An 18,729-nucleotide genomic window follows, 5' to 3' on the forward strand; every position below is an offset into this window, starting at 1 on the left:
TGCATGCAGTCCGTGGCGGTAACACCAAATCCACACGGGTGCCACGGGTAACCTGCTTGACGGCCGTCAGAAGGTTCACCCAGTGGGCAGTAAAAGTTATGTACCTTCCCTGCCCGTGTTTGCTAGACCACGTGTCTGTGGTCAGATGTATCTTGGCACCGACACTGTGTGCCAGAGATATATTCAATTGCCGCTGAACGTGGCCATATAGCTCTGGGATGCCCTTCTGGGAGAATTATTTCCTTCCTGGGACCTTCCATTGCGGTGTGCCAATGGCCACAAATTTTCTAAAGGCCTCTGAGTCCACAAGTTTATATGGCAGTAGTTGGCGGGCTCGCAGTTCTGTCAAGCCAGCGGGCCACGGAAGCCTGCCTTCTGCCAGATGAACGCGACGACGACACGGTGGAACGTGTAGTGGAGGATAAATGGGGGAAGAAAGGAGAAGAGGCAGGACGTGGAGCACCGGGAGTGTGGCTTTGTGGGTTCTGACGGCGTTGCTCCCAGTGGGCTCGGTAAAGGGAAGCCAGGTGCCTTCTTAAGGCGGTCGTCCCTAGGTGAGTGTTGGGCTTACCGCGACTTATGCGTTGACAGCACAGGCTGCAGATGGCAACACTACTGTCAGCAGCTGACACGTTAAAAAAAGCCCACACTTCGGAGCCATGTGCCGGCGTCCTGGGAGCGCAAGATGTGACCGTGCATGGTAGATGGCTCGCTCCAGATATATTTGCAGTCTGCTTTTTGCCTCCTGTGCACTGCAAGTTCTGCCTGCTTCTCCTCCTTCTCCTCCCTATCTGCTGTTTTGTCTCTCCCTCTGAACTCCCCTCCTCTTCCTCTCTTGTGGGCACCCACGTGACGTCCGTCGACACGTCATAATCGTCACCTTCACCACCATTGACATTAGAGATCTCGGAGTAGGCAGCAACAGCAGAGACCACCCTCCTTGGACTGATCTGGGTACTGTCGTCAGACCGCTGGGTGGCGGTCGTTGCTACCTCCTCTTCCTCATCCGATGCCAAGAATGGCTGAGCATCGGTAAGGTCTGGAAATAGATGGGAAAATAATTCCTCTGACTCGAGTGGAGGGGCTATGGTGGTGGTGGTGTCTTTGGGGGTGTACACAGCAGAGAGTGAGGAGGGTGCAGATACAGAGGATGAGGAGGGTGCAGAAGCGGAAGGTTGAATGAGCCACTCAACCAACTCTGGTGCGTCCTTTAACGTAATCGCACGCACCTTCTCCAACTTCCCAGTTAGGCTCCGGCCTGGTGCACCTAACCGACCCCTACCACCCCTGCGGAACGTCCTGCCTCTTCCTCTGCCTGTCATTTTCAAAATGACCCTGTGCCAAAGTCCCTAGAGAAGAGCAGTATTTGTGGAAGCATGTATATCGCAGGCCTCAATCAGTATTTTGTAGAAGCGGGTATATCGCACCCCTCAATCAGTATTTTGTGGAAGCTAGTGTATCGCAGACCTCAATCATTATTTTGTGAAAGCGGGTATATCCCACCCCTCAATCAGTATTTTGTGGAAACGGGTATATAGAACACCTGAATAAATATTTGGTGGAAGCATGTATATCGCACCCCTCAATCAGTATTTTGTGGAAGCAGGTATATCGCTCCCCATAATCATTTTTTTGGGGGGCAACAGGTATATCACACCCGTTGCAAATAGTTTTTCCAATAACGCTTGTCCCTCTATCTAGCTGCAGTATCGCAGCAGAATCGCACACAACTGCTGCACAATACAAATGCACTATAACAGGGATGGCCAACCTGTGGCTCTCCAGCTGTTGTAAAACTACAACTCCCACCATGCCCTGCTGTAGGCTGATAGCTGTAGGCAGTCTACGTATGCTGGGAGTTGTAGTTTTGCAACAGCTGGAGAGCCTCAGGTTGGCTATCCCTGCACTATAATATACTTTCTATGTTAGAAAGTATGTTATAATTATATCACACCTGTCGATACCACACCTATACCAGTCCTTAAAAGGACTTTTGTGGCCCTATTAGCTAGCGTTTGGTGTCCCTAAGTCTGTCCCTGCTCCACAAAGCAACCTCTCCCTACACTGGCAAAACACAGAATGTAAAATGGCTGCCAGATCAGGTTCTGGTATTGGGTGCAGGTGTGTCCATGTGCTGAAACGTCTCAATTGCCTGTCCTGTCTCACCTGATTGTGTCATGGGTCAAATGTCGGCACAATGCAAAAGAATATGGCGCATGCGAACATCGCCATGTGTTCGCATGTTTGGCGAATCACGAACAAGCAAAGACCGCCGCGCGAACCGCAAGGTCATCTCTATCAATAATTATTGGTACACAGCTCCCTAAAAAATAACTGTTTTCAGCAAATACTGCCCCTGACACTTAAAGTGCTGTTAACAGTGTCCTCCAAAAATTATTGTGCCAACCTCATACTGAGCCAGGGCCCCCTAAACTGTAACAGTCCTCCGAAAAGTCCCACCAATCTTAATAATTATCTGCCAGAGTGTACTATCTGGTAACAGTGCTCCCAATAGTAGTAATGTCCCTCATCTTGCTCCATAAGTAATAATGCCCCCACAGTGCCCATACTAGTAATAATGTTCCTCAAAGTCCCCCAGTAGAAATTAAGATTACAAAAATGCCCCCAATAGTAGTAATTCCCCCTATAATGTGTACCTGTATAGAAAATATCCAATTATAATGTATGACAGTACGAAAATGCTCCCTTATAAAGCGTGCCAGTACAAAATGCCCCCTTTTAGAGCCCCCAATGTCCCCATAGTGCTTCCCTTAGATAGAAAATAATGACCCCCCCCCTCCCATTGTGACCCTACAGCATGGTGCCAAATAAAAACAATAACGAAAATACTTACCTCCATTCTATTGTCAGTGATGTGGTGCAGGACACTGACCTCTTCCAGCCCATGCCCTGAGCTGTATACTGCCCAGATCAGGCAATGCTATGAAGATATAGTTAACAGGCACTAGGACTAAAGCATATTAGAGGGAATGGGAAGGGGGGGGGGAAGAGAGACATTGCTCCCATGCCCCGCCACAGCATTCAACTGTATTGCTGTCCTGAAAACAGCAATACAGTAGAATATGCAGAGATGAGCACTTCCACAATGGAAGCGCTTATTGCCCATGGCCGTTCTGCTGCCCACCAGTTGTCGCTGCCTGGCCTGTGGCAATCGCCTCGCCTCATTGGCTGTGCACCCCGAGCACCATTTAATATTCCATATGATGTAGTGGGAAGTTGGAAAAAAATTCTAAATCGGGTGGAATAGGAAATGAAACTGAATTCATGCAATTGTTTTTTTGTGTTTCAATTTTACGGTGTTCCCTATGTGGTAAAACTGTTAATATGTTAATTAATTCTGCAGGTCAGTATGATTACAGCTATATCAAATTTTATATTTCATTCTTATGTTTTAATAGTTAAAAAAATTGATAAAACTTTTAAAAACATTTTCTTTGCATTGCTATATCTGCGATGTATTAATTTTTGATCACTTTTTATAAAAAAAATTCAGACGGTGAAGTGACCAAAAAACTGTGATTTGGCAGTTTTGATTATTTTTGCATTTTTTATTCATCATACAGAATAAATATCCTTTATATTTTAATTAATAGTTTGGGCATTTTTAGACGCGTCAGTACTAATGATCTTTACTTTTACTTTTTTGTTTATTTTTATTTGTAAAATGGAGAAGGGGGGTGATTTTATTTTTGTTCTTTTTGGGTTTGTTATATTTTATTTTTTACCTTTTATTTTTATTCTCCAAGGGGACTTCAACATGTGATCATTAGATCGCTTATACCATAGACTGCAATGGTTTACGATTGCAGTCTATGGGAAAATCACTGTATTCCTATAAAGCCCTGCTTTAGGCAGGGCTGGATAGGAACTTTAATATGGCAGGCCTCGGAGCCTTCAGAAGGCCCCAAGCTGCCATGGAAATCCAACAGCTCACATAATCTCCCTGCGGGGGAGGGTGTTTGTCGTTTGGTCACCAGGAGCTCAATGCTTCCAGTAACTACTCAGATGCTGTGGTTGCAATTGACCATGACATCTGAAGGGTTAAAAGTCTGTGATCGGAGACAGTATGACCTCTTTCTCCTCGTTCTAGGAATTTGTGGGGTTTTGGCACAAACCACTACTGATCAAAACTTTTGATTTGTCACTGACATTTCCAAGTTTTTTTTTTTAACCCCTTCCCGGCCTCTTTACATAATTTTACATTGGCAGTCAGGCATTTAATGGTCACCTACTCACAAGCACAGCGGACGCCATAGCCGCCGAGTGCCTGCTGTTTTAAACAGCAGGCACCCAGGACTAATGTATGAGGTCAATGATAACGTTGATTGCACACATTTAACCCCTCAGATGCTGTGGTCAAATGTGGTGAGAATTGGGGGAACCGGATGGTATGTGCAGCCTTTGTACTCCTGAGGGATACAAGGTTGCTGCACATTAGTTCCTATGGAGAGCCTGCCTGTGGCAGGGCTCCATAGGAACATAGAGCAATTTCCATAGACTCCAATGCTAATGGTTGCTTGTTATAGTTCCCTATAGGAACTATTAAAAAGTGTAAAAAAAAAAAATATATATAATAATAAAAAATCCCAAAACATAAAAAAATATTATATATATATATATATATATATATATATATATATATATATATATATTTCAAATTTTCCTAATTTTTTAATTAGAATGCAAGAAAAACTATACATATGTATGTGGTATCGTTGTATTCGGAGAATGAAAGTAAAAGGTCAGTTTTACCGCATAGGAAACGCTGTAAAACCAAAACCCATAAAACTGTGGCAGAATTGTGGTTTTTTAGAAACATGAATATTCTCAGTTACTGACAGCAAGCAGTAATATTTACACTAAGTACTTTTCAGATCGGTGGGTCCCCCAGAGTGAGCTGCTGTATGTAAAGTCTGTCAGCTCTGGATATGGTATAGGGGGGTTCTGGAACAGAGGGATCTCCCTGAATACTTTAATATAGCTTCTGGAAAGGGGAGAGAAGTTGACATAGACAGAAGGTGACAGATCATCACCTGTTGGAGATTACATCCCAGCATCACCAGCCGGAGATCAGTAGATTCAGCTGCCGGGAAAACAAAAGGCATTCAGCTGACACAACATAAGGGGTAGGTACCCTGGAAAAGTGACAATGGGGGTCATTTACAAAGAACACTATGCCAATTTTTGGTGGAAAAAAGGTCGCAATTTTTAAACACCCGTGCAATATTTTGTCATACAAATTTAGTAACATTTATGGCTGGAAATGGGCATTAGAGTGGAGTTAACCTCCAGTCAGAGGCTGGAGTGTTTTTTACTCCAGGGGCAGAGACTGCAGAAGGTGTGACTAATCTATAACTAGGTACACGGCTTGTTATAAATTAGGCACATGCATCAACAGTGCCGCGGAGAATCGAAAAACTGGAGTAAAAAGCCTGTTCTTTCACACTAGCATTATTCTTTTCCGGTATTTAAATCCGGTAAAGGGTCTCAATTAGGGCTAAAACGATTACTCGATTGAATCAAGTAATTCGACAAAAAAAATCCTCAATGCAATTTTTTGGCATCGAAGATTCATTTGTGGCACGTGACCACGGAGCGGGAGTGAAGCGGTTGCTCTTATTCCCGCTCCGTGGTCTCCCACTGGCCCACAATACTCACCTCTCCAGCATGGTGCTGCACTGACCTCCTGATGTACGCACGCCGTGACCTGACACGCTGTATGACGTCAGACGCAGCGCGGAATGATGGAGTGTCGGCAGCGTCCCTGCTGGAAAGGTAAGTTGGTGCGACTAAGGCCAGGCTCCCAGAGTGCACAGCGTCATAGCAACCAATGACGCTGTGCACTACGGGTGTCAGGAGGAGCAGGGGGAGAGCTGCTGGCACAAGGTGGGTGGCAGAGCTGCTGGCACAAGGGGGGTGGGAGTGCTGCTGGCACAAGGGGGGTGGGAGTGCTGCTGGCACAAGGGGGAGGGAGTGCTGCTGGCACAAGGGGGGGGGGAAAGCTTCTGGCACAAGGGGGGAGGAGAGCTGCTGAATCTGGGGTAGGGGAGAGCTGCTGGCACAAGGGGGGGGGGAAAGCTTCTGGCACAAGGGGGGAGGAGAGCTGCTGAATCTGGGGTAGGGGAGAGCTGATGGCACTGGGGGAGTGGAGCTGATGACACTGGGGGATAGTGAAGCACTTGGGCTGACCACACAGGGGGGAACGAAGGGTGTTGGGGGCTGATGGCAGGGGATCTGATGAGTTTTTATAAAGGAAAACAGTCAATTAATTCATTTTTTCTTATTAGAATACTCGATTAATCGTAAAAAATAATCGCTAGAATACTCAATTACTCAAATAATCGTTTACTGCAGCCTTAGTCTCAATACCGGAAAAAAAAGCGTCCTCTGGATAGCTCATCAGTATCTGATCGGTGGGGGTCCGACATTAGGGTTCCCCACCAATCGGCTGTTTGAGAAGGCACCAGCTCTCACATAGTGCTGCAGCCTTCTCTCAGCTTTGCCTAGGCCAATGACGACACGTTCATCGGTCACATGACTTGGGCACAGCTTAGCCCCATTGAATTGAATGGGGCTGAGCTGCGATACCAAGCACAACCTCTATCAAATGGACGGCACTGTGCTTGGTGAGCAGGGAGAAGGCTGCGGTGCTACTGTGAGCACCGATACCTTCTCAGACAGTTTATTGGGGGGGGGGGGGGGTCCAAGGTGTCGGGTGTCTAAAAATTTGATTAAAGCGGGTTGTCCCAAGTTTTTATTTTTTTGTTACTACACTGCTAGGACCCTTGTAAAATGATAAAAAAAATTCCCTCCCTGCGCCTCCAGCACTACCCCTCTGTCATCTTCCCTGGACTGCAGTCAGAGAAGGATTGTTTGGCGGCAGTGGTGATGTTCCATGTACCACTACAGCCATTCACTGGACTCAGCAGTGTACGGCATCAGACCGGAGGGGCCAGTCATTGTCTATAGTGGTTTATGGAAGTCACTAGGGATGAGCGAATCGACTAGAATGCTTCATCCGAAGTCGATTCACATAAAACTTTGTTAGAATACTGTACGGTGGTACCTTGGAACCGAACCCTAGTTCGATACAAAGGGTTTTTACAGTAGAAATCAATTTACAAAGTTATAACCCAAAGTCTCGCGAGACTTCACGAAGAAATAACTTCGGCTTATCTGAGCCAATAGATTCTAATACTGTACAGAGCGCTCGGTCGTACAGCATTCTAATTAAGTATTGTGCAAATCAACTTCAGATGCTTCGTCCCTAGAAGTCAATTCGCTCATCCCTAGAAGTCACCACTGCATCCAAACATTAAGTCACTGGCTGCAGCCTGGGGAAATGACAGGGGTGGCACTGGACTGGAGCAAGAAGGGAAGTTTTATTTATTTATTATTATTCCACTAGGCCCTTTAGTAAAAATAATAATAATAATAATAATAATAACATTCCCTTTAAGGAACGTGATAGGACTTCCTAAAGATATGTTTTTGGGCCACTAAAAAAAGAGGTTCTGTACCTTGAGGGGAGGAAGGTGATGGTAGCAAACCCCCTCTTTGGCAGGCCTGCGAAGGCAAGCATACTTACCTGCTTCCCGCGGCTGGTTCTCCACTCTTTCTCTCCTTGGTGTCTGTTGCTCCACTGCGCACCTAGGATGTAAACTTCTGTATTGACGAAGGGGAGCAGGTCAACGCTGGGAGTGCAGCCGAGGCTGGAGAGAGAAAGAGCAGGGAGAGAGCTACAAAAAGCGGGTAAGTATGCTTCTCTTTGCAGATCTGCCCATTGTCAAAAACCTCCTCAAAGGTGCACAACCCCTTTAAAACTCTGAAGTATGTAGGATGACCTTTTGACCGTGTTTTCAACCTGCCATACGCATGAGCTGGTGTCCAGATGCCCTATTTGTTGGATATTGCCGTGATTGGTCTATCGAGTGGCATGCTTATGTCTATGCAGACCGAAGAGGGCAGCACAGTAAGCAGTCCTTCTGATAACAGGATCAGGCTGCAGCTATCTACTGGATATGGACCGCAGGATGCATGGGGCAGGCTACGGTGATGACACGTGATGGTTGCCACTCTACATATGGGCAATAGTCATCTAATATCAGTCATTTCAGCTGTGCGACGCCCAATGTTAGCTGGTCACTTTGCAGAAATTGTTAAGACCCAATGGGCAATTGATATGAACAGTTTGTCAAGCTGAAAACCCATCCTGATACATTGTAACAAACAGGAGAGGACAGGAGAGATTTGTACATTGATAAATTCGCCACCAAGAGGATTGTCTTGACTGTGTACAATTGTACCAAACCCTCAGCTGTAAAAAGTTTTATGTCAGGATGGGTTTTTCGGCCTCTGGATGTAAACAAGAATTTGCGCAATCACTAACGGCAATCGGACATCTTGAAAATGGCGAATATTTAATAGGCAAAGTGTGTTACAAAGTTTCTGGACTTTTTTGACACATTAAGCTTTTTATTCAATACTAGAAATACAGATGGGGAGACCAACCGCCATAACACTGATGCAGATGTCCACCAATAACCAGCATGTATCTCTTCCTCTGGAAGGACACCTCGTGGTGTCCACTAATGTCACTGCAGACTATGGTATGTACATCAGGAATGTCATCTGCTCTGGAGGTCACAGTGGCTCCCTGCCCTGGCCATAAACCAGGCATACCAGCTACAATTACAATCTCACCTACACCCCCTCCAGTCTCACTGTAATAAACCGGTCACATAAGGCTGCAGATCATCACACCTCTCTGCAGCACATATGTTGTCTTTCCAGGCTTTTTCTCCTTTTTTGTTTTATTCCCATTCTACCTCCTCTTGACTTTATGGCCCTCTTTTCTTTTTGTGTATGTCCTGCTCTGTTGTTCCAGCACTTCCTTTCTTTTCAGCTGCCCTCCTCCCCCTACCATTAACTGCGGACCCCCATTCAAGTTCCTCACCCCCTCCCTGTTTGCCTTACCTGGGATTTCTCTGTACCTCCTCTGTGTTTGACTTTCAGGATCTCATCTAGCAACCAAGTGATACCAAGTTCAAAAGGACATAAGCCGGCCATTGACACATTTCGCTGTGTATCCACTATCGGTACGCACATGAACACAGATTAGATACTTTACTTTTCATCACAAAAAGTAACCAGGTTGTTACCATAGACCTGGGGGGTATTCATCTTTTTAAATAGGCAGGTCCCCCTGCCACTACCTCACTGCTGGGACCACCCATCGGCTATATCCCCATTCGATTATAGAAGAAATGCAGCATCACATGGGGACCACTGAAAAGACCAGTCTGTCTGCATGATGCATCGATACATCAGGTCATTTTTGTATTGGCCTGACTGCTCTGGCTAATGGAACAGGGACCTAAACGGGAGACCCCTATACAGTCCTGCATGCTGTTATAGCACCAAAGGGGTTAGGGTACCATCCTCCTAGTGGAATGACACCAGATCAGAGCTTTCTATGACTTACTATGTAATTTCTATAGTAAGTTACTTTGTACGGCTGAAAAAAATCCTCATGAGGTGGAAGCCAATGTTTCCTCATCTTAGGGAAAGCATTCCCTCCCTGGACCACGACCCTTCTCCAGAAATCTAATAATTATAACCTCAGGTAGAGAGTTCCATAGTCTCACTGCTCTCACCTTAAAGAATCCTCTTCTATGTTTGTGTACAAACCTTCTTTCCTCTAGACGCAGAGGATGTCCCCTCGTCACAGTCCTGGGGATAAATAGATGATGGGAGAGATCTCTGTACTGACCCCTGATATATTTATACATAGTTATGAGCTCTCCCCTCATTCGTCTTTTTTTCTAAAGTGAATAATCCTAATTTTGATATTTCTGGGTACTGTAGTCCACCCATTCCAGTTATTACTTTAGTTGCCCTCCGCTGAACCCTCTCCAGCTCTGCTATGTCTGCCTTGTTCACAGGAGCCCAGAACTGTACACAGTGCTCCATGTGTGGTCTGACTAGTGACTAATAAGCCCTTTTACCCAGTGTAAAACTTGTAATATTTTCTTTTAATTCTTGCTCATTCTGGGTTTAGATGTCCAGTGGGTGGACCTACTTAGTGACCGCTATCCGTACGCAGTCATACCAGGAAGGCTGTCAGTAACTCAGTAAGGCCACCTTCTGGACACTTAACTATAGAAAGAGCAGGGATTTAACTGAATACAATACAGGCTATGTTGAATCTTTTCCTATAAAACTATATATCCGCTCAGCTCATCTTGCTCTATCACATGCTGCCCACAGATGAGACTGCATGTTCAAAGTGACAGGTTCCCTTTAACTTTCCCCGAACCAGATATAATACCTTGACAGAAGGTGAGGACTTAAGAACTTGGGGATTGTGATTGTAGGAGGAAATGGCTCTTTGAATTCAGAGCCTGAGCTGAATGGTCTCCTGGCTGGCCTGCCATACTCACCTAAGCCTTGTGTAAGTGCATTGTGTCAAACTAGCTGACCTCAGGCTGGTCTGCACCCCCTTGCCTCTGAGATCTGAGACCCCCTGCGGGTGACCTAATTGCCAAGTTCCTACATGAGGAAATAGTCCTTTTAATATGGAAATACTGAGAAGTCTCTTTGGACAGGCAGTAGCTGAGGCAAACACTAAAAGTTTGTGGAAAATCCTTATTTTGTTTCACATATTCTTCATTTCATGTTGTGTTTCTGTATGCGGTTTGTTAATTAAAGGACTTTTTTGTAAATAAAGCTTAAAGGGGTTATCAAACCCCTAAAATGCCTCCAAATATGCTTGGGCCCCTCACAGAGATTGTACTTACCTGGCTCCCCGGCACCCATGTCGCTTCTGACGGCCGCCTCTGCATCTTCCCGTCGCCCACGATGTTAGGGAGTCTTGTTTCTGTCGCAGCCTACTATTGGCTGCCCCCGCGACCCCCTGTTCTTGTGAAAGGTGGGGTTCCCGGCAGTCAGACCCCCCCACCAATCTAACAGCTATTCCTATCTAGTAGACTTCCCGTATTCTGCCGTTACTGATTGCATAGGCACAGAAGCTGTGCTTGTCCGATTGGGGCAGGGGCCTGGCTGTTACTGACAGCCAAGCTTCTGCTGTAACCACAAGAGGTGGCTCCCTCTCTGAACCCATCAGCGATGTGATTTCAGGGTGCCGATTGTTGTCATGGCAGCCGGAAGCCCGAGGCCCAGTTATTCATTGATTCAATGAAGTACGATACAGCATGTATTTTACTGCATTGAAACAACCATCAGAACCTCAAAAGTTGAAACTAAAAATAAAATTAAAAAAAGGACATATTGGGTATCACTGCGTCCATAATGACCAGTTCTATAAAATATCACACGATCTACCATGTCAGGTGAATGCTATGGTGAACTATGCCGCCCAAAAATCATAATATTTATACAGCGCTAACATATTCCGCAGCTCCTTAGAGCCAATAAAAATGGCACCTTATCCCGCCAAAAAATTAGCCCTCCCATTAGATCATTTCCAGAAAAAAATATGTCTCTCAGAAAATGGAGTAACTTTTTGGGGTTTTACACTGTAGAGCAGGAATAGTCAACCTTCGGCACTCCAGCTGTTGTGAAGCTACAACTCTCAGCATGCTCCTTTCACTTCTGTGGAAATTCAGAGAACAGCCAAGAAAGTGTTTTACAATAAGTGGAGTGTCGGAGGTTGCTGATTCCTGATGTAAATTTACAGCTGGGGCACTGCAAATGTAACCTGGCATCGGAGAACCATTCCAGCAAAATCTGCCCTCAAAAGCCAAATGGCACTCCCTCACTTTTGAGCCCTGTCAATGGCCCCTAAAGCTGATTATGACAACTTATGCGTTTTTGCCGTATTCAGGAAAAATGGGTAACAGATTGTGGGGTGGTTTTTCTTCTGTTCCCCCTTATGAAAATGAAAAATTTGGGGCTAAAGCAACATTTTATTGTAGAAAATGTAATTTTTCATTTTTACAGCCAGTGGTCTCTAAATTCTATGAAACACCTGTTGGGTCAAAACACTCACTATACCCCTCAAAAAAATTATTGTACTGTCCAAAATGGGGTCACTTTTTGAGGGTGTTTCTACTGTAGGGGCACCTCAGGGTTTCTTCAAATGTGACATGTCACCCAAAAACCATTCCTCTAAAACCATGCTCTCCAAAAACCATATGGTGCTACAGCCACATAAGGGGTGTTTCTGTAAACTGCAGAGAAAATAGATTAAAATCTGCAAAATTATTTTTTTTTAATTTCACCTAAAATTGCAAGCCTTCTGATGTCATAAAAATAAAATGATATTTACAAAATGATGGCAACATAAGACAGACATTTGATAAATGTGTATTAATAACTATTTTGTAAAGTTTTAAAAGCAGAGAAATTAGAATTTTATAAATTGCTAATTTTTCAAAATTTTCAGTATTTTTTTAAATACAGGTAAAACATGTGCACCCAAATTTTACAGTACAGTGTGTCACGAGAAAACAGTCTCAGAATGGGTTGGATAAGTAAAAGCATTAGTGATCATCGAGCATGCTCGGGCGAACACCTGTTTGGCTCAAGCATCTGGATGCTCGGCACATGGCGGTACTCGGCCAAGTACCGCATGTGCTCGAGCGCAATGCTAGAGTGAAAAACTTTTCAGAGACCCAAAAGTCCTTTTAAGGACTATTGTGTGTGACAGCAGCAATAAATATTTTTAGCGCATCCTGCGCTAAATAGCGTATAATAGGCCGCTCCGGATAGTTAAATTATCCGCGCCACATCTCCTGTGTAAAGTGTGCGGATCCCAAAAATATCTGACATCCAGTGTACTTTTTCAATAGACTGTGTTCGCTGCGTACAGTGACATTACCAGTGCCAAATCTCCAGTGTAAAGTGTGCGCTTACAATTTTTATCTGTGACATACAGTGTACTTTTTATGTAGACGCTTTGGACCGTGACATTACCGGTGTTAACTCTCCTGTATAACGTTTTCTCATCCTAAATACCTGGCCAAACAAGTGGTCCCACACTCGGATATTCCGAGGACCTCTTTTCCTCGCCATTCCTTGATTTGGCCCTCTCGCCCAGCATGCTTGAAGAGGGACAGATCTATTTAATGAGGTGGATGATGATGAGACACAGTTGCCAATAACTCAACAGCAATTGCTGTCTCAACAGGTTGAGGAAGAGGATGAGACACAGTTGTCAGTCACTGAGGTTATGGTCAGGTCAACAAGGCAGGAGGATGAACAGTGAGAAAGTGGACAAGGAGGTGGTGGACGATGAAGTCACTGACCCAACCTGGGAAGGTGGAAAGCCGAGCGAGGACAGCAGAGGGGGAGGGGGTCTGCAGCATCGCAACAGGATGGAAGAGGCAGTGGGGTGGCAAAAGGGAGAAGGCGGGCCACACCAAACAGGCCCGCAACTGTTCCACGGAGCACCCCCTTGCGGAAATCTCCCTTCCGCATTCTGTTTTTAGGAAAGTGCAGACGACAAAAGAATTGTAAATTGCAACCTGTGCCATACAAAAATAAGCAGGGGTGTGAACACTAGCAACCTCATCACCACCAGCATGATCCTCCACATGGCATCAAAGAACCGTAATAGGTGGGCCGAACGCCTGGGTCCACAATCTGTGTCTGCGGGTCACACCACTGCCTCCTCTTCCCCGGTGTTGCATGCTGGCCAATCCCCTGTCCAAGATGCAGGCCGGGATGCCTCCCGCCCTGCGCCTGGACCTTCGCAAACACCATCAGCGACCACATCCACTTCTGTGTCCCAGCGCAGCGTCCAAATGTCCTTACCCCAGGCCTTTGAATGCAAGCGCAGATACCCAGCCACCCACAGGCCATAGCACTAAATGCGCAGCTTTCCAAATTACTGGCCCTGGAAATCTTGCCATTTAGGCTTGTAGACACTGAAGCTTTCCGCAGCCTGATGTCGGCGGCCATTCCGCATTACGCATTTCCCGGAATGGCCATGCCTGCCTTACACCAACGTGTCCCGTAACATCACACGTGCCCTGACCAATGCAGTTACTGGGAAGGTCCACTTAACCACAGACACATGGACAAGTGCATTCGGCCAGGGACGCTACATTTCCCTGACTGCACACTGGGTGAATATTGTGGAGGCCGGGAGCGAGTCATACCCTGGGATGGCACAGGTGCTACCGACGCCAAGGATTGCGGGCCCTACGTCGATCAGGGTTTCCACCAGCACCTACGTTAGTGGCTCCAACCCCCACTTCTCCTCATCCGCCTCCTCCCCCACTTCCACCTCCGAATTATCCGCGTGCAGCACCAGTCAGTCATCAGTCGGTAGCTGGAAGCAGTGTAGCACTGCAGTGGGGAAGTGGCAACAGGCCGTGCTGAAGCTGATATGCTTAGGGGACAAAGGCACACTGCCGCAGAGCTGTGGCAGAGGATAAGAGACCAGGCTGAGCTGTGGCTATTGCCACTCAACCTAGAACCAGGCATGGTTGTGTCTGATAATGGCTGTAACTTGGTTGCGGCTTTGGAGCTCGGCAAGCTCAGACACATCCCATGCCTAGCCCACGTCTTAAACTTAGTGGTTCAGCAGTTTCTCAAAACCTACTCCAATTTGCCTGAGCTACTGGTGAAGGTGCGCCACGTGTGTGCACAATTCAGCAAGTCATCGACAGCTTGAGCCAGCCTGTCAACGCTGCAGCAGCGCTAGAAATTGCCAGCTCACCGGCTGTTGTTGGACGTGTGCACATGCTGGAACTCGACATTCCACATATGTCAACGGTTAAGCGGAGGGGAAAACGCCAAATACACCCCACAACGAATAGACAACAATCTAGGCCTCAAAAGCTAAGAAAGAGGGATGGTGACCTCCTAGTAATCCGTAGGCCTTTCCCTAACTCCTGCCAGTATCAGCAGATCCTGATGGTGGAAATACTCATACACCGGATACCTAAAGCCCTGCTAAAACTGACGAGCCCTAGGATAGATAGCAGGGGATGAGACAGCTGGTTCCTTCCAGAATGAAGGAACCTGCATCTCCCTGAGGCCTAGAAACAACACACATCAGATAATAAAAAAACTGCGAAGGCAACAAGTACTTAGCTTACAGACGTATGGAGAAGCAGGAGATCCAAGACAAACCAGCGCTAGCAACTCCAAGCAGAAACTATCAACCGCATTGTCAGCAGTGTGAGGTGGATGTAAATAGAGCCTCATCACTGATGACAAGTGGCACCAGAGGAGAGGTGAGATCCTGCCAAACAACATCATACATAGAGGAAAACAGAGAGACCTGTCAGATAGCCTCATGTGCAGCAAGTTTATCCGATCTTCTCACCTCTCTCACAGGAGGGACCATGACAACATGTTGGCCAGGCTTTGTAAGCAGCAGAGGGCAGTAGTGGAATATCAGCTGCAACATGGTCGTTGCCTTTCCAGTCCGCTTCCGCTATTCACAAGCGAGGAGAGGGCATGAATGTCTGACCTCTGTGAGGTTTTAAGAAACTTTGAGGAATCAACACAGATGTTGAGTGGCGATAACGCTATTATCAGCATAACCATCCCACTTCTGTGTCTACTCAAACGCTCGCTGCTCACAATTAAGGACGATGCTTTGCATGTGGAAGAGGTGAAAATGGGAGAAGACATTACACAGGGTGATGGCCAGACCACCCTCAGTTGGTCTTCTCAGCGCAAATTGGATGATGAGGAGGAGCAGGAGACGGTTGCCTCTGCTACAGAGGGTAGTACCCATGGAAGTTTAATTCCATCTCTTAAGCGTGGGTGGGCAGAAGAGGAGGAAGAAGATGAGATTGAAAGTGATCCTCCTGATGACAACAGCGAAGCCTTGCCTGTTGGTACTCTGGCACACATGGCTGACTTCACATTAGGCTGCCTTTCCAGTGACCCGCGCGTTATACGCATTTTAGACAACATGGATTACTGGTTGTTCACCCTTCTCCCCCCACTACAAAGAGAACTTCTTATCTCTCATTCCTCTGGTGGAGAGGACAAGAAAAACGGTGCGATACCAGAAGATCCTTGTTGAAAGATTGCTCCAAAAATCTTCATCTGACAACGCTGGCGGCAGAGTCCATAGTTCCTTGGCCAACCGAGGAGGGGAGACAAGGGGAACATATAGCAGTTCCAACAGAGGCAGGGCAACACTTTCCAAAGCCTGGGACAGTTTCATGACACCCCGCCAGCACCCTCACCCTGATACGCGGCCTAGTGTCACAAGGAGGGAAACTTTTGGGAAAATGGTGAAGGAGTACATAGCAGACCGTGTCAGTGTCCTCAATGATCCCTCAGTGTCTTACAACTACTGGGTGTCCAAGCTGGACATGTGGAACGAACTGGCGCTCTACGCCTTGGAGGTGCTGGCCTGCCCTGCCGCCAGCATTTTGTGTGAGCGGGTATTTAGTGCTGCTGGTGGCATTATAACAGATAAGCGTATCCGCCTGTCAACTGAAAATGCTGACAGGTTAACTCTTATAGAAATGAACAAGGCCTGGATTGACCATGACTTCTCTACTCCACCAGAGGAAAGCTGATGAACGTAAAGGCACTTTAAATGTGGCTTTTATGGTGTATTGAATACACTGTATTCCCATGCACCCCTTCCACCACAAACAATTATTCTCTTCCATCATATCAACATGCTAATTCGTCTCATATAATGCCCTCGCATATATGCCCTTCGCATATAATGTTTTACAGGGTAAGCTCAGCTGCAGGCCCTCACATATAATTTTTTAGAGAGTCAGCTCACCTACAATGTTTTACAGGGTCAGCTCAGCAGCAGGTCCTTGCATATAATTTTTTAGAGAGTCAGCTCACCAGCAGGCCCGCACCTACAATCTTTTACAGGTTCAGCTCACCAGCAGGCCCTCACCTAATTATACCTAATAGGTAATTTGCGCGCATGCTACCTTGCTTGGATGTGGTAGCCATAGCTGTTTCTCAGGTTCCCTCTCCAGAATCAAAACCTGATTCCCCGTTACCAATGGTCACCGTGGTTCGCTCTGAAAATAACATCGAAAGTTAATAGTTAATAGGGCAGACATCCGAATGGATCGTCGGCGTCACAGGGACGTAACCAAAGTGGCAGCAGGCCCTCGCCCATAATGTTTTAGATGGTCAGATCAGCAGGCCGTTGCTCCAAATGTTTTTGAGGGTCACCAGCAGGCCATCAATCATAATTTTTCAAGACTGTGTATGATGCCCTCCTTTGTGTAACAAAGGGTGTATTGTAGTGCCGGTTCTTTGTAATTTTTGGCAGCCCTGTCACTTAGTGCATAGGCTTTATGAGTGTAGGAGTCCCACTACATGAACAATTGTATCACAATGTGATTGAGGCCCTCCTTTATGTGATATACAGGTTATATCGGAGTGCCTCTTCCTTGTAATTTTTGGCAGAACTTGCACTTCATATACAAGTAAATATACAGGAAAGAATGTTTCCGAACAATTTTTCCTCTAAAATCTATTTTATCTTCGGTTTTGTGCGTATTATTGTCAGTCTGTAAAAGTGGCGTACTACTCGGACAACATCGTTCCCAGCAGCGACCTGGGAGTCCAAGATGCATCCAGACATCCTCCCCATGCTGTTCCCAAACCATTTCGGTGGTGGTTCCATAAATTTCTGACCTTTTTCTTTGAACCAGGCACCCTCCCCTCTTCAGAGCAGGGGTGCCTGGTTGAATGCTCGGGTTCTCCCATTGACTTCCATTATACTCGGGGGCCCGATGTGTTCGCCCCGAGCACTATGGTGCTCGATCAACACTAAAAAGCATTCCTAAGTTACTACCGTCAGATTTGCAAAAGTAGGTGGTCAGGAACATGAAAACTGGCTGTGTCAGGAAGGGGTTAATCACTGCAGGGTGAAAAATTCTGAAACTTTATAATAGGCTTTGTGTCAATTCGACACTATCTTAAAGGGAATCTGTCACTAGCAATTTACCCCAATTTTTTTTCCATGAATCAATGTTTAATAGAGTACCTTTTTTCCATCTGTCTTGTTCTTTTTTTTTTGTGAGTCTCTGAAGGGCCGTGCCCGGCTAAATTTGAAAACTAATAACGCCTCCAAGTTCATCTAAATCACCTCCCAGAGGCACGGCTAAGTGCTCAACACCCCCCCCCCCCCCCCCAGCGCCCTGGGTGGGCACTTCAGAGGGGCGTTCCTGGGCACCGTGGAGAAAGAATAACGCCCCTCTGGGCCGTCAGTCATCTTATCACTGCGCCTGCGCGGGATTTGGGATGCCGGCGAGAGGAGGATTGGGGTGTTTGCCGCAGAGCGTGGCGCGGGGGGGGGGGGGGGGGGCGGGTGTTGAGCACTTAGCCGCGCCTCTGGGAGGCGAATTAGATGAACTTAGAGGCGTTATTCGTTTTCAAATTTAGCCGGGCACGGCACTTCAGAGGGGCGTTCCTGGGCACCGTGGAGAAAGAATAACACCCCTCTGGGCTCTTTACAGCGTCATTTGCATATCATAAGAATCAATTTTTTTGAAGAAATGACAAGACTCACAATAAAAAGAACAAGACAGATGGAAAAAAGGTACTCTATTAAACATGGATTCATGAAAAAAAAAAATTGGTAAAGTGCTAGTGACAGATTCCCTTTAAAGACCTCTGCTTGCTGTCAGTAAGTATATATAGTTTCAGTGCTTTTCTGTGCTGCACCATTAGTGGACATATCGGTATATAGTCGCAGTGGTGCTATAGTATGGAAGCACAGCACAACCTGCT

General features: G+C 46.3%; 1 protein-coding gene across 1 annotated transcript in view; it reads left to right on the top strand.

Annotated features, from left to right (window-relative positions):
• Window positions 1-18,729, top strand: part of WNT5B (Wnt family member 5B) — a 100,826-nt gene that overhangs the window by 80,702 nt on the left and 1,395 nt on the right. The gene's annotated exons all lie outside the window — the stretch shown is intronic.

Source organism: Bufo gargarizans, chromosome 2 (assembly GCF_014858855.1).
Source record: "Bufo gargarizans isolate SCDJY-AF-19 chromosome 2, ASM1485885v1, whole genome shotgun sequence".
Lineage (NCBI taxonomy): Eukaryota > Metazoa > Chordata > Amphibia > Anura > Bufonidae > Bufo > Bufo gargarizans.